Genomic DNA, 16999 nt, shown 5'->3' on the forward strand with positions numbered 1-16999 from the left:
ACAGGTAAAGCCCTCCCCATATTGAGCACACCTGTATAAAACAGTGCCACAGGAAAACAACATCCAGGTCATGCTCTCTTCTCACTGCTGCCATCAGAACGGTGATACAGGAGCCTCAGGACTCACACTGCCATGTTCAGGAACAGTTATTACCCCTCAGCCATCAGGCTCTTGAATCAAAGGAGAAAATTTCACTCAACATCACTTGCCCCATCACTGAACTGTTCCCGTAAGTGATAGATTTACTTTATTTATTTTTTTCAATATTTTTATTAATTTCTACATAGAAGAATACAGAGTACATGTATAAAGGTCCAAAAAAAACCGACCAATTACATTATATCTATTCATAATAACAATCTCACTACCCCGTATTCATGTAGGTTAGTCAGTTATATTGAAATACACTAATTTATTACAAAAGAGTTTAACCCCTACCAAGACCGAAGCTGTTTATTAAGGAGAAAAAAAGGTAAAATACCTTCTCATATAATAAAAATTAATAATAGTCAACATCTAAATTTAAACAACAAATTGAGGGTTTTGAAAGTTTTGAAAATAATTCAGAAAGGGTCCCCACAATGTTTGAAACTCTTGACGAGATTCAGAAATTGAACAACGAATCTTCTCTAAATCCAAGCATGACACAACATTGCATAACCATAAGACCATAAGACAAAGGAGCAGAAGTAGGCCATTCGGCCCATCGAGTCTGCTCCGCCATTTTATCATGAGCTGATCCATTCTCCCATTTAGTCCCACTCCCCCGCCTTCTCACCATAACCTTTGATGCTCTGGCTACTCAGATACCTATCAATCTCTGCCTTAAATACACCCAATGACTTGGCCTCCACTGCTGCCCGTGGCAACAAATTCCATAGATTCACCACCCTCTGACTAAAAAAAATGTCTTCGCATTTCTGTTCTGAAAGGGCGCCCTTCAATCCTTAAGTCATGCCCTCTCGTACTAGACTCCCCCATCATGGGAAACAGTTTTGCCACATCCACTCTATCCATGCCTTTTAACATTCAAAATGTTCCTATGAGGTCTCTCCTCATTCTTCTAAACTCTAAGGAATACAGTCCAAGAGCGGACAAACGTTCCTCATATGTTAACCCTTTCATTCTCGGAATCATTCTAGTGAATCTTCTCTGTACCCTCTCCAACGTCAGCACATCCTTTCTTAAATAAGGAGACCAAAACTGCCCACAGTACTCCAAGTGAGGTCTCACCAGCGCCTTATAGAGCCTCAACATCACATCCCTGCTCCGATACTCTATTCTTCTAGAAATGAATGCCAACATTGCATTCGCCTTCTTCACTACTGACTCAACCCGGAGGTTAACTTTAAGGGTATCCTGTAAGAGGGCTCCCAAGTCCCGTTGCATCTCAGAACTTTGAATTCTTTCCCCATTTAAATAATAGTCTGCCCGTTTATTTTTTCTGCCAAAGTGCATAACCATACACTTTCCAACATTGTACTTCATTTGCCACTTCTCTGCCCATTCTTCCAATCTATCCAAGTCTCTCTGCAGACTCTCCGTTTCCTCAGCACTACCGGCCCCTCCACCTATCTTCATATCGTCAGCAAACTTAGCCATAAAGCCATCTATTCCATAATCAAAATCGTTGATGTACAATGTAAAAAGAAGCGGCCCCAACACTGATCCCTGTGGAACACCACTGGTAACCGGCAGCCAACCAGAATAGGATCCCTTTGTTCCCACTCTCTGTTTCCTGCCAATCAGCCAACGCTCTATCCACGTATGTAACTTTCCCGTAATTCCATGGGCTCTTATTTTGTTAAGCAGTCTCATGTGTGGCACCTTGTCAAAGGCCTTCTGAAAATCCAAATATACAACATCCACTGCATCTCCCTTGTCTAGCCTACCGGTAATTTCCTCAAAAAATTGTAATAGGTTTGTCAGGCAGGATTTTCCTTTAAGGAATCCATGCTGAGTTCTGCCTATCTTGTCATATGCCTCCAGGTACTCTGTACCTCATCCTTGACAATCGACTCCAACAACTGCCCAACCACCGATGTCAAGCTAACAGGTCTATAACCATTTAGCACGAGTAGGAGGAGAAACATCTTTCCATTTAAACAAAAGTGCCCTCCTAGCTATAAGACAGCTAAAGGCCAAAATATGTAAATCAGATGTCTTCAACTTGATATTTTGTCCTGCAACAATACCAAATAGGGCCGTCAGAGGATTAGGCTTAAAATTGACTTTGAAAAGTAAGGAAAAAGTTTGAAAAACTTTCTTCCAATATTTTTCAAGACATGGACAAGTCCAAAACATATGAATTAATGAAGCTTCTCCATTACTGCATCTGTCACAGTAGGGAGATATATTCGAACAAAAACGAGATAGCTTATCTTTAGTCATATGGACTCTATGTACCACCTTAAATCGTATGAAAAAATTGCACGCACATAGCTATGAAGTATTAACCAGTTTGAAAATTTCATTCCAAGTTTCCTCAGATATTGATGTCTGTAAATCTTGTTCCCAGAGATTCTTAATTTTGTCTAAAGGAACATTCGTCTCCAGTAACATACCATAAATATTAGATATTGAACCATTATAAAAAGGTGTCAAATAAAAAATTACGTCTAGTAAGTTCCTATCTGAGCTTATAGGAAATGTGCGTAATTGAGATCTTAGAAAGTCTCTGATTTGTAGATATCTAAAAAAGTGAGTTTTGGGTAGGCCATATTTAGCTGACAATTGCTCAAATGAAAAGAAGATTTCCTCCAGCAAACAGATCCCAAAAACATTTAATACCCAACCTGTCCCATTCTTTAAAGACCAAATCAGTCATGAAGGGTTTAAAAAAAATTAGAATATATGGGACTAGGAAGGGAAAATCTCAATAAACCAAAATGTTTTCTAAATTGTATCCAGATCCTCAGATTATGTTTAACTATTTCTAAGTAAACTAACTGATAATTTAATAAAGGAAGTGAGGGTCCAAGAAGAGAAATAATAGAACATTTATTAACAGAATAAGCTTCTAAAGAAACCCATACCGGACAGTCTACGTGATTAATATAATATAGCCAAAACTTAAGATATCATATATTAACTGCCCAGTAATAAAACCTAAAATAAGGTAAGGCTAAACCTCCAGAATTTTTAGGTTTTTGAAGATGAACTTCATTTAAACAAGGACGTTTATTTTTCCATATATAGGAGGATAAAATAGATTCAAGAGAGTCAAAAAAGGACTTGGGAATAAAAACAGGATTTACGTTAAAGCAGTGGTCCCCAACCTTTGGGCCGCGGACCGATACCGGGCCGCGAAGCATGCAGGTGTGCAGTGGTAGCCGGAACGCACCCAGCACATCTTTAAGAAAAAAGCCGAAATAAACAAACTAATTAATTAGGTGCAGCCCGGCACGTAAATATCGACCTTTCTGGGCTACACCTAATTAATTAGCTTGTTTATTTCGGCTTTTTTCTTAAAGATGTGCTGGGTGCGTTCCAGCTACCACTGCACACCTGCATGCTTCGCGGCCTGGTATCGGTCCGCGGCCCGAAGGTTGGGGACCACTGCTTTAAAGGACTCTTCATCTCATATTCTAGATATTTATTGCTCATTTATTACTTATTGTATTTGCACAGTTTGTTGTCTTTTGAACGCACAAGTCAATGCAGTTTTTCATTGGTTCTATTATGGTTATTATTCTATTCTGGATTTATTGACAATGCCCACAAGTAAATGAATCTCAACGTTGTACGTGGTGACATACATGTACTTTGATAATAATTTACTTCAAGTTTTGAAATTTCTGCAACCAGCTTGCTGAACATTCACAACTACCTTCAATGTTCAGTTTGTCGTGATAGATCTTTGCTTGTTTCATGAGTGGCACACTGTTAGCATACACTCACTCTGATGCTGACAAATTCACTCTTTCAATACATGATCAAGATCTTCTTTTTTCTCTTTATGCCGTGTTTTCCTATTTTTCAATTAACTTCCATACATTACATATGATAGATCACTTCTCAGAACTGTATGTGGTGTGCAGAGACTGCATCGCCTAGGAACCTTTCCAGCATCATGTAGAACTTTCCAATTGTGACGTCATGTCAGTGCTAAAAAAAAACTATATTTTGGATGATTTTGGAACTTCAGATAAGGGGTAGTCAAACCTATAATAGAATCCGGGAAGGTTGATGGGAATGCAAAGAAAATAAATTGAGATCAGTGCAAATAGGTACATAATGGTTGATGCAGGCTTGGTAAGCCAAAGGGCCTGTTCCATGCGGTATGAGTCCATGACTGACCCAAACTCAGGAGCAGATTTAACTTCTTTTATGCCTACATGAGTTTAACCCAAACGATGTTCGAGCAGCTTGATACCATCCAAGACAAAATAGTCCTCTTGAAATTTCCCCCACTCCACCACCAGTGACACTGATGACATAGGTAGGAAGAGTGACGAGGTTCTGCAAAGTGAGTTCAGGGAGTTAGGTACTAAGGGCAGGACCTCCAGATTACTACCTGTGTCATGTGCTATTCAGTCCAGAAATCAGAACATTATGCAGTTTGACACTTGGCTAAGGACTTGCGTAGGAGGGAGGGCATCAGATTTTTGGATCATTGGGTGCTCTTCCAGGAAAGGCAGCACCTGTACAGAAAAGATGGTTGGTTGATGGTTTGCACCTGAATTGGAAGGGAACTAATACTTAGTAGGAAGTTTGCTATGCTGCACTGGGGGTGGGGGGGGGGTGTTAAACTAGAGTTGCAGGGGGATGGGAACCAGAGTACCAGAACATATAGTGGAGACAGATGTTGTTAAGACCTCCGACAAAGTCAGGAATCAAAAGGTTGAGCATGGTGTGACTAATGTCCTAAGCTGCATATATTTCAATACAAGTAGTATTACAGGAAAGGCAGATGAGCTCAGGGCATAGATCAACACTTGGAATTATGATATTGTAGCCATTAGTGAGGGGCAGGTCTGGCAGCTCAATATTCCAGGATTCCAACGTTTCAGACGTGACAGAGCAGGAGGAGTTAAAAGGAGGAAGGATGGTGATACTAGTCAGGGAAAATGTCACAGCAGTACTGACTGGAGAACTGGTCTAGTGAAATGTTATGGGTGGAACTGAGTAATAAGAAAGGCATGTCCATGTTAATAGATCTTTATTACAGACCATCCACCAGTCTGAGGGCTTTAAAAGAAAAAAATCTGTAGAGAGATAGTACATGTTGCAAGAAACACAAGGTTGTTATAGTAGGTGATTTTAACTTTCCATATTGATTGAGACTTCTATACTGTAAAAGAACCAGATGGGACGAAAAAAACTGTAGATGTTGGAAATCCAATCAACACATACAAAATGTTGGAGGAGCTAACCAGGCCATGCAGCATCTATGGAAAAGAATAAACTGTCAATGTTTCCTGATGAAGGGTCTCAGCCCAAAACATCGACAGTTTATTCTTTTCCACAGATGCTGCCTGGCCTGCTGAGTTTCTCCAGCATTTTGTGTGTGTTACAAGGACTAGATGGGATTGAGTTAGTCAAGTGTGCTGTCCCAGACCTGTTCACCCAATCAGGAACATCTCACAATCAAGTATTGTCCATTTTATCTGCCACGGGAGATGTCAGAGATCATCTTGGTAGCGCTGTACATCCCACCTAAGGTCAATTTGTCAAACAGCCTCTAGACAAACTGAGCAATGCAATCAACAGACATGAAACAACGAACCCCAATGCCTTCCTCATCATTTTGGAGATTTAAACCAGGCCAGCTTGAAAAAGTCTCTAATTAATTATTACCAACAAATCACTTGTAGTACCAGAGGAACCAATTCACTGAACCACTGCTACACTACCATCAACAGCGCTTACCGTGCCATCCCACACCCACACTTTGGACAGTCTGATCATCTGGCTGTACTTCTACTCCCTGAGTACAAGCAGAGACTGAAATCTGCAGCAGCAGTAGTGAGGACCAAAGAGGTAAGGACAAGCAAAGCCAGGAGCACTTACAGGACTGCTTTGAATAGATGGACTGCATTGCATTCAGGGATTCATCTTCGAATCTGAATGAGTACGCCACAGCTATCATTGACTTCATTAAAACCTGCGTGGATGAGTGTGTGCGTATGAGAACATACCGTACATACCCAAATGAAAAGCCGTGGATGAACCATGAGGTCCATTGCCTGTTGAGGGCTACATCTGTGGCATTCAAATCTGGAGATCCAGAACTGGGCAAGAAAACCAGGTATGGCTTACAGAGGGTTACCTCAAGAGCAAAGGAACAATTTCAAACAAGGTTGGTGTCAGAATCGAATGCATGTTAACTCTGGCAGAGTTTACAGGCCATTATTTCCCACAAAGCAAAATCCTAAGATTATGAATGCCAACGATGCTTCACAATTTGAAGGGGAGAATAAGGCTGCAGCTATGAGGATCCCTGCACCACCTGGTGACCCTGTGATCTCTGTCTCAGAGGCCAACGTCAGACTGTCTTTCAAGTGTGTGAACTCTTACAAGGCAACAGGCTCTGATGGAGTACCCGATAGGGTTCTGAAAACTTGTACCAACCAAATGGCAGGTGTATTCAAAGACATTTTCAACCTCACACTGCCTCAGCTGGAAGCTCTCACCTGCTTCAAAATGGTAACAATCATACCAGAGCCCAAGAAGAGCAGGGTGAGCTGCCTTAATGGCTTTCTTCCAGTGGCACTCACATCTACGGTGATGAAGTGCTTTGTAAGGTTGATTATGGCTAGAATTAACTCCTGTATCAACAAGGAACTGAACCCAATGCAATTTGCCTATTGTCACAATAGATCTACGGCAGTCTATGGTAGATGCAATCACATTGGCTCTTAACAAGTCTTTGGATTATCTGAACAATACAAATACCTACGTCAAGATGCTATTTATTGACTACAGCTCCATGTTTAACACAATCATTCCTTGAGTTCCGATCAAAAAGTGCCAAAACCTAGGCCTCTGTACCACCCTCTGTAACTAGATCCTTGACTTCCTAACCTGAAGACCATAATCCATGCGGATCAGAGACAGCATCTCCACCTCACTGATAATCAACACTGGCGAACTTTGTGGATATCTGCTTAGCCCACTGTTCTACTCTTCTCCACACTCATGACTGTGAATTTGCTGACAACACAACTATTGTTGGCAGAATTTCAGATGGCTTACAGCAGCAAGCTATGTCAGCTAGTTGAGTGGTTTGGCAGCAACAACCTTGCACTCAATGTCATTAAGACCAAAGAACTGATTGTGGACTTCAGAAAGGGTAAGACAAGGGAACACACACCAGTTCTCATAGAGGGATCAGAAGTGAAAAAAGTGAGCAATTTCAGGTTCCGGGTGTCAATATCTCTAAGCAGCTATCCTGTTCTCAACATATTGATGCAACTACAAAGGTGGCAGGATAGCTACACTTCAGTAAGAGTTTGGAGATTTGGTGTCTTGCAATATCTCACAAAGACTCACACAAATTTCTACAGATGTACCATGGAGAGCATTCTAACTGGCTGCATCACCATCTGACATGGCATGGTGGGGGGCAGGATCTACTGCACAGGATCAAAATAGACTGCAGAGACTTGTAAACTAGTCAGCTCCATTATGGGCACTAGCCTCCACAGTATTCAGGACATCTTCAAGGAGTGATGCCTCAAAAAAAAAGCGCAATGTCTAACATTAAGGACCCCTTTCACCCAGGACGTGGTCTGTTCTGATTACTACCATAAGGAAATACAGGAAGCTGAAGAGACACACTCAATGATTCAGGAACAGCTTCTTCTCCTCTACCATCCGATTTCTGAATGGACATCGAACCCATGAACAATACCTCACTACTTTGTTTTATTTTTATACTACACACAGACAGTGCCTATAAAAAGAAGTCACTCCCATGGAAGTTTTCATGTTCTATTGTTTTACAACATTGAAACAGTGGATTTACATTGGCTTTTTTGACACTGATCAACAGAAAAACTCTTTCAAGTCAAAATGAAAACACATCTGTACAAAGTGATCTAAATTAATTACAAATATAAAACACAATATAATTGATTGCACAAGTATTCAACTCCTTCAAGTCAGTATTTAGTAGATGCACCTTTGGCAGCAATTACAGCCTCAAGTCTGTGTGAATAGGTCTCTATCAACTTTGCACATTTTGACAGTGCAATTTTCCCTCATTCATCACCAAACTGCTGAAGCTCTGTCAAATTCCATGGGAATCGTGAGTGAACAGCCCTTTTCAAGGCCAGCCACAAATTCTCATTTGGATTGAGGTCTGCACTCTGACTTGGCCACTCCAGGACATTAACTTTGTTGTTTTTAACCCATTCTTTTGAGGCTGTGGTGTCATTGTCTTGCTGGAAAATGAATGTTCTCCCAAGTCGCAGTTCTCTTGCTGACTACATCAGGTTTTCCTCCAGGATTTCCCCATATTTTGCTGCATTCATTTTACCTACATCCTTCGCAAGCCTTTCAGGACCTGCTGCAGAGAAGCTTCCCCATAGCATGATGCAACTACCACCCTTCTTCACAGTAGGGATGGTGTGTTTTTGATGATGTGCAGGGTTTGGTTTATGCTAAACACAAGTGTGTAGTCAAATGGCCAAAAAGCTCAATTTTGGTTTCAGACCACAGAATCTTCTTCCAGCTGACTTCAGAGACTCCCACATGCCTTCTGACAAACTCTAGTTGCGATTTCATGTAAGGTTTTTTCCCCCCAAACAGTGGTTTTCTTTTTGCATTCTTCCATAAAACTACAACTGGTGAAGCACGTGAAGCAGTATGTGCAGTCTCTCCCATCTCAGCCACTAAAACTTGTAACTCCTCCAGAGTAATTATTTGTTGCTTGGTGGCATCCTTCACTAGTTCCCTTCTTATACAGTCACTCCGTTTTTGAGGACAATCCGTTCTTGGCAGATTTACAGCTGTGCCATATTCTTTCCATTTCTTGATGATTGACTTAACTGTACTCCAAGGGATATTCAGTGACTTGGAGTTGGACCTTCCAGGTATATTTTTACTACAGTCAACTGAAATTCCTTAAAGGCACACAGTGATCTCCATTTAACTAATTACGTGATTTCTAAAACCAATTGGCTGCACCACTGGTGTGTCATATTAAAGGGGGTGAACACTTATGCAATCAATTATTTTTGTGCTTTACATTTGTAATTAATTTAGTTCACTTTGTAGAGATCTGTTTTCACTTTGACACAAAAGAGTCTTTTTCTGCTAATCAGTGTCAAAAAAAGCCAAATTAAATCCACTGTGATTCAATATCGTAAAATAATAAAACATGAAAACTTCTGGGGGTTACACACATACACAACATACAATAGTTCAATTAAGTCGTGCAAAAATAAAAAAAGTGAAGTTCTGTCTACACACACATGCATACAGTAATTCACAAGATTTATTCTCTATTTTTATGTATTGCATTGTGCTGCTGCCATAAAGACAACAAATTTCACGGCATATGCTGGTGATATTAAACCTGATTCTAAAATTTTCTTTAATCATACATAGAATTTCCAATGAGAGAGTGTGCAATACTTGATCTGCTATCAAGGAATGAAACAGGGCAGGTGACAGAAGGAAAACACTTTGCATCTAGTGATCACAATGTCATTATTTTCAAAATAAATTAGCAAAAATATAGGTCTGATCCATGGGGTGAGATTTTAAATTGAAAAAAGGTCAATTTTGATGATATCAGAAAGGATCTGACAAGTGTAGATTGGAACAGGCTGTTTTCTGGCAAAGACGTACTTGGTTAGTGCAAGGCCTTCAAAAGTGAAATTTTGAGAGTAGAAAACTTGTATGTGCCAATCAGAATAAAAGGTAAAGATAACAAGTGTAGAAACCTTGGTTTTCAAGAGATATGGAGGCCCTGATTAAGATAAAAAAAGGAAGTTCATTGAAGGTATAGGCAGGTAGGAACATATGAGGTGCTTATGGAGTACAAGAAATGCAAGAGAACACTTGAGGAAAAAAAAATCAAGGCTAAAAGAAGGCATGAGGTTGCCCTAGCAGACAAGGTGAAGGAGAATCCCAGGGATTCTACAGGTATGTTAAAAGCAAAAGGATTGTGAGGGACAAAATTGGACCTCTGGAAGATCAGAATGGTAATCCATGTATGGAGCCAAAAGAAATAAAAGGGAGAACTTAAATATATTTTTCGCATCCATATTTACTCAGGAAACAGACACAGAACCTATAGAAGCACAGCAAAGCAGTGCCAACTTCACGTACACTAGAAGAGGTGGTGTTTGCTGTCTTGACACAAATTAAGGTAGATAAATCCCCAGGGCCAAACAAGGTGCTCCCTTGGACCCTGCAGGAGGTAAGTGCATTATTGGAAGGCATTCTAAGGGTCGAGATATATCAGAATTTGGATAGACATGGACTGATTAACTAAGGATAGTCAGCATGGCTTCATGCGTGGTCGGTCATGTCTAACCGGTCTTACGGAAATTTTCAAGGAAGTTACCTGGAAAGTTGAAGGCAAGACAGCGGATGTTGTCTACATGGACTTTAGCAAGGTCCCACAAGGGAGGCTGGTCAAGAGGTTCAGTCGCTCAGCATTCAAGATGAGGTAGCAAACAGGATTAGACATTGGCTTTGTGAGAGAAGCCAGGGAGTGGTAATCAATGGTTGCCTCTCTGACTGGAGGTCCCTGGCTAGTGGAGCGCTGCAGGGATCGGTGCTGGGTCCGATGTTGTTTGTCATCTATATCAACAATATGGAAAATGTGGTTAACTGGATCAGCAAATTTCCATTTTCAATATCTCTATTTTTCCCTTTCAGGGTTCTTTTGAAGACCCTGACCTGGAGTTACACGCTGACTACAGTTGTTTGTAGGAACGGGGCCCACTCTCAGGGTTTCACGAATGGCCATTATTCGGCACGCTAAGGGCTCAGCTCGACTTCAGAAGACCGAGATTTCGTGATCCTGGAGACAGGGGAGGGGGGAGATTGGAAGTCGGTGTCCGGGCAGGTGATCGGTGTGTCGTGGGAGATGGAAGATCTAAGCCTGTGAGCCTAGAGACCAGAGACCTCTGGCACAGAGCTCAGAAAAAGTGACCCAACGGACTTTTAACATTGTAAACCAGCGAGTTTGTTTGTTATGTCTCCTCCTTTGCTGTGAAACAAAGACACCTCTTTCTCCCTTATTAGGGGGCGAAAGAGAGCCTGTGGTATGTCGAATACTGGGTGAACAAGTAGTCTTTGCAGTACAGGTGTCTCCCGCTTTACGAACGTTCACTTTACACCACTTCGCTTTTACGAAAGACCTACATAGTACCTGTTTTCACTAACCGAAAGAGGATTTTCGCATTTACGAGAAAAGACGCCCACTTTAAACCTGTGTTCACTCCGAGAAAGACTACCATGACCATGAAGCCTTGTGCCAGCAGGTGTGTGCACATGCGTGGACATGCCGACTTTTTTTCTACAAATCAGTTTTGGCTTAATCTTCCCAATTCTGTTAAGTGAAACTACACTGTACATACATTATTTCTACTTTATATAGGCTGTGTATTTATCATATTCCTGCTTTTACTATATGTTGGTGTTACTTTAAATTTTATGTGCTATTTGGTATGATTTGGTAGGTTATTTTTTTGGGTCTGGGAACGCTCGAAAATTTTTCCCATATATATTAATGGTAACTGCTTCTTTGCTTTAGGCCATTTAGGCTTACAAATGGTTTCACAGGAACGCTCTACCTTTGGATAGTGGGGGAAACCTGTATTACAAGTCTGTTTCTTTGCTCATACTTGAGTGCACGGTGGCGGGTGCCGATTCTTTTTTTTTGGTGGGGAGGGAAACGGGAATCATTGCTTGGGGCCGCTTATGCGCGGGAGGGAGGGGAGCTGGGGGGGGAATTCGGGTTTCTAACATTTAACTGTCATTCATTCTTTGGGGGCATTCCTCTGTTTTCGTGGATGGTTGCAAAGAAAAAGCATTTCAGGATGTATATTGTATACATTCCTCTGACATTAAATGTACCTTTGAAACTTTTGAAATTTGCAGATGACACCAAGATTGGAGGTGCAGTAGACAGCAAAGGCTTGCAGTGGGATCTGGACCAGATGGAAAAATTAGCTGAAAAATGGCCGATGGAATCTAATACAGACAAGTGTAACACGTTGCACTTTGGTGTAACCAATCAGGGTAGGTCTTACAAAGTGAACAGTAGAGCACTGAGGAGTCCGGTATACAAAGGATCTGGGAATACAGGTCCATAACTCATTGGAAGTGGTATCACAGGTGGATAGAGTTGTAAAGAAAGCTTTTGGCACATTGGCCTTCATAAATCAAAGTGTTGAGTACAGAAAATGGGATGTTATGTTGAAGGTGTACAAGACATTGATAAGGCCTAATTTGGAGTACAGTGAGCAGTTTTGATCACCTATCTACAGGAAAGATGTAAATAAGGTTGAAGGAGTGCAGAGAAAATTTACAAGGATGTTGCCAGGTCTGGAGGACCTAAATAATAAAGCAAGATAGTGTAGGTTAGGACTTTATTCCTTGCAGCGTATAAAATTGAGAGGAGATTTGATAGAGGTATACAAAATTGAGGGGCATAGATAGGGTAAAAGTAAGTAGGCTTTTTCAACTGGGGCTACAACTAGAGGTCATGGATTAAGGGTGAAAAGTAAAAAGCTTACACTGAGCACGAGGGAAAACTTCACTCAGAGGATATGAGAGTGTTGGATGAGCTGCCAGCACAAGTGGTGAATGCAAGCTCAATTTCAATGTTTTAAAAGATGTTTGGATAGGTACATAGATGGAAGGGGTATGGAGGGCTATGGTTTTGGTGCAGGTAGATGGGTCTAGGGAGTCAAATGGTTCAGTATGACTAGATGGGCTGTAGTTTCTGTGCTGTACTTTTCTATGACTTTATGAAAATGCAAGGAGCTGAACACTCTAGTTTTGTTCTTACGGTTTATGTAGTTCCAATAAACTATCACACAAAAGCTATTAAAGTACCTTTGCATCAAACCATTCTTAACAGTTGTTCTATTCATAACTTCCTGTCATGTACAGGCTGTTCTCTAGGTTAAGAATGCCCAACATGGCAACATCCTTCATATGACCAAGCAATGTGAACTTCTAAAGGTCTTGTATATTTGTTGATATATTATATATATATATATATATATATATATGTATTTGTATAATATATTTGTTCATCCCTACAGATGGCAGAACCAAATTCCGCCCTATTTTTAATCATCATTCTATCTTATTGGTCATGTGCTTTTGAGGCTACTCATTACAATATGGTGAAAGTATGCTTACAGAGTCCATAAGTTAGAAAATACACAAAATCAACTTAAGGGCACCTGTAAAAAAATGGAAACCATATGTACCAAGGGACAACCTGTAGATTAATTTTTCAAAACTTAAATATAGGTAATAATACAAATTTTAGAAAAATCTGTTTTCTCCAACTCTTAAAAAGGGATGATTTGACATTCCTGTTATTCTGTCATACCTGAATATTATGTGTATGAACTTTTCAAATGTGAACAAGTTATCTGTGGCGGGTGTAACAAATAAACCTATCGCCAAGTCGTAAGACAGGATCTCAACCCAGTCAACCATCCCTTTGCTTCCACAAATGCTGCTCGAACCACTGAGTTTCTCCAACAGTCTGCTGTTTGAACTTATCCCTCTCTATATCCAAGATTAATAAATGTTTCCTGCAAGAGCAGTTACACATTGTAAATCAGATCAATTTCCCCCCTGAAACGCAAACCCTAAATGTAGTATTTCTACTGCCTTGGATCAACAATTCTGGAGTTTGTAGCCCGAGGAAGTCTGAATTATTCAGCCATTCATTTAATAAATACGCCAAATAGGATACATCTTGCAGAATTAGCACAAATAATTAAAATGCAAATAATACTGCATACTTTAATTCTGATTGCAACATGAATATGTTCATATCTCCCTGCACAGATACAAGCCACAAAAAGCGAGACAACAACAAAGCTCAATTTTGGAGTTATAAAGTTATTTTCAGTTAAAAACAGTGAAGGACTATAATACTTCTGTAACCATCCATTGCAATTCATCAGAATAAATTTATCCACATGGCCCAAATCTGCATCCCAAGACATTTTCCTTTAAAGCTATTTATTAAAATTTCTTTGCAAAGTTTGTATTTAATAATGTAAGCAGAAATTAACTATCAGAAATTAAATTTGGATGTTGCCTCCTCCCATAATGGGGAAGGAGGCAACCAGAACTTTTTTCCCCTTAAATGTGTTTCCATACAATATTCAAAAAGGGAATGCAGAAAGAATGTTATACTAACAATTTTCAAACTGCTGATTCCGATTTCAAACAACATTTGCAAATATGGTGGGATGACTGGAAGGAAAACACCAAAATAGCAAAAATATATTCAAAATTGACAATCATGCAACATACATTTGCATATTTGACGATTCAAGTACAGTATGTCCACAGCATCACATGTTGTACCAGGACCACAATTCTATTCCTCAAGTTTTATCACTCTTTGGCCATATCTGCTCAATCCATACCAAATCATTTTAATTCTCTTTCTCCTTTGATTATACTAACTGCAAGATTTCCTTCTAGTTGTCTAAAAGCATGGGTATATTATGTATAATATCATTACAATATGCATCAAACTAGCCATTTGTAAAATCTTGGGATATTATCATCCACATTAGTCAGGCTTTCACAATTATTACTTTGTTATATTTATTTAACACCAAACCCAAAAGTATAAAATCTCAAAAAATGTTAAATGAAAAAAAATCTCAAAAATGTTAAATGAAAAAATTATTAGAATACATGAAATCAGAAACTTTCTTTGAAAATGCTCCATTACACAGCACATTATAACCACTCTTGTTCCTCCTCGTTGAAACGTTTAAGAAATACTAATAAGTCTTGAAAAATTCAAGTCTGCGATGAGACAATATCTTACCTGCCCATTCATTACACAAGCCTTAAATTTCAGTTTGATTTGAACCTCGATTTACAAATTGCGTATGGAGACAACATTCTGACATCACTCTTGGGACTCCAACTCACCTTAACCTTCCTTGTGATTGCCTTCAGATCCCGTGCTCTTTCGCTTTGCAAATGACAGTTCATTGAAACTTGCGATCTTTTTCCCCGTCAATTGCTTAAAGACCCTATGCTACTCCTGCCCTCCCGAAAACAAAAAACAAATCACTCCCGAGTTGGATTAAGGTTTAACATGAAAAGTTCCTGGTGCAACATGGCGGCCCTTCATCTTCAGCTGTTCTGGCACAATTACACTATCAAAAGAACGTATGGAATAGAGGATTTTTTTTTTTAAAAAAGGCACAAAACTTGACCCTGCGTTTCCCAGCACAAAACCCAAAACACGTCTCAAACCCCCACCCACTTCTTCCCCCCCCCAAAAAATACTCAATACCCCTGCATTTCCATGCTGCTCCAGAATACTATTGGCTGGCTGCTGTAGGCCTAGGCTGGTGGGCAGTGCCCACTCTCTACTTTATCTGTCTCCCTTGCCCCACCAAAAAAAGAAACCAAAAACGGACCTATTTTACCAGAAGTATATATTCTCTAAACAATGCAAACATTGTGCAGCTGTAGTGACCGTCACCGGCCTTGTTCTCAGCATTGACCGTGCAGAATCGGCATGGCCGTGCTTATTTTGCGCTCTCTCTGCCTTAGGTTTTTTTTCCCCGCTGCACTTACCGACCTGTCTGTTGTTGGTGACAGCACCGTCTGAGCCAATCAGCGCGCGTCCTTGCACCCCCCCCTTCTTCCACTTTCCCCCCCACCCTCTCCTATCACCCCCCCCCCACTCCAACGGACAACAGGCGCGATCGGCTGGCTGCCGCGAGCCTGAGCCCGATCTCGAACTGCAGTTGCCAACGGCCAATCTGTTTCCACCTCAGGCATAGCTCCTGCTCCCAGTTTATTTCAACTACCCCCAACAAACTCCTTTTTGAAAAAAAAATTAACGCAAACGGACCAGTTTTTCTTTTTTTCAACAAAAAGTACTGAGGTACTTACTCCTTCCATCCCCTCCCCGCCATTTTGCGTCACTTCCGCCATCTTAGATTTTACTAGGACTCAATTTATTACAAATAAATGACACAGATCATTTTTTAAAAAAATAGTTCAGTTCGATCATGTTAGCTGTTTTCCCGTCGTTCTTGGTATGCTGGGCCATCGTGTTGCATGATGGAGGGGGTGGGGGTTGACATCGTCTAGAAATCATTGTGGCTTGAAGTAGGAGCACTCTTTAGAGCAGGGGGTGCCATTGTGGGCTCTGACATCTCTTTCTTCCAGCCTCCATTTTCTCGTAGTCACACTCAAAAACGTACACGCAGGCAACTTTTGACTTCCATTGGGTGCATATCTTTTTAAAGAAAACCCATCACGTCTATCAAGTTCCTGTCTGCAGAAGGTTCTAGCAATTCTGCCTCTGCAGAAGAACCAAAATCATGTTAAAAAAAAAGACCTCGACAAGTGGGATGAAAATATCACCCTGAGGGACTCACACCACTTTAATTTGACATGAACCCTGCTCCTTTAAAATCAAAATAATCCGTACAGATTTTTATTTAAAGTACCGATTGAGACGTCCTGTCGTCTCAGAAATTGGAAGGAACATAACATTACTTGGGCATTTCATTTTCATGTCATGTATGGCCACGGGTTGCACACGAAATGTGAAATGCCAGAGATTAGGATGGGAGTTACAGGATCCTTATTTGCCCGTGAAGGACTTTGAGGATTTAGATCTCGAGTGGCTGGGCGGTACGGTTCAGGAGTACGGAAAATCTGCTTAAAATAAACCAAGATTTCAGGACAGAACAAAATGGATGAGTTCAGTAATTTTGCCTGATTTACACGATCCGTGCCGAAATAAAACAAGTGCACACGGGAACAAAACATGCAAATTGTTTCCATTATTTTGTCT

The 16999-nt window shown here is 40.5% G+C and overlaps 1 protein-coding gene across 4 annotated transcripts in view; it reads right to left on the minus strand.

Annotated features, from left to right (window-relative positions):
* nsd1a (nuclear receptor binding SET domain protein 1a) overlaps window positions 1–16119 on the minus strand; it is a 183210-nt gene extending 167091 nt beyond the window's left edge. The window contains exons 1-2 of one of the 4 annotated variants that reach the window (XM_063053599.1): window positions 15109–15421; window positions 10520–10758 (exon numbers count right to left, since the gene is read on the minus strand). The gene's annotated coding sequence lies outside the window, so the exon portion shown is untranslated. Of the gene's footprint in view, window positions 1–10519; window positions 10759–15108; window positions 15422–15605; window positions 15805–16086 lie in introns of those variants that run through there. The other 3 variants (XM_063053601.1, XM_063053600.1, XM_063053598.1) reach the window with 3 other exon arrangements.
* Between the last annotated feature and the right edge of the window lie 880 nt (window positions 16120–16999).

The sequence above is a fragment of the Mobula hypostoma genome, chromosome 7 (genome assembly GCF_963921235.1).
Source record: "Mobula hypostoma chromosome 7, sMobHyp1.1, whole genome shotgun sequence".
NCBI lineage: Eukaryota > Metazoa > Chordata > Chondrichthyes > Myliobatiformes > Myliobatidae > Mobula > Mobula hypostoma.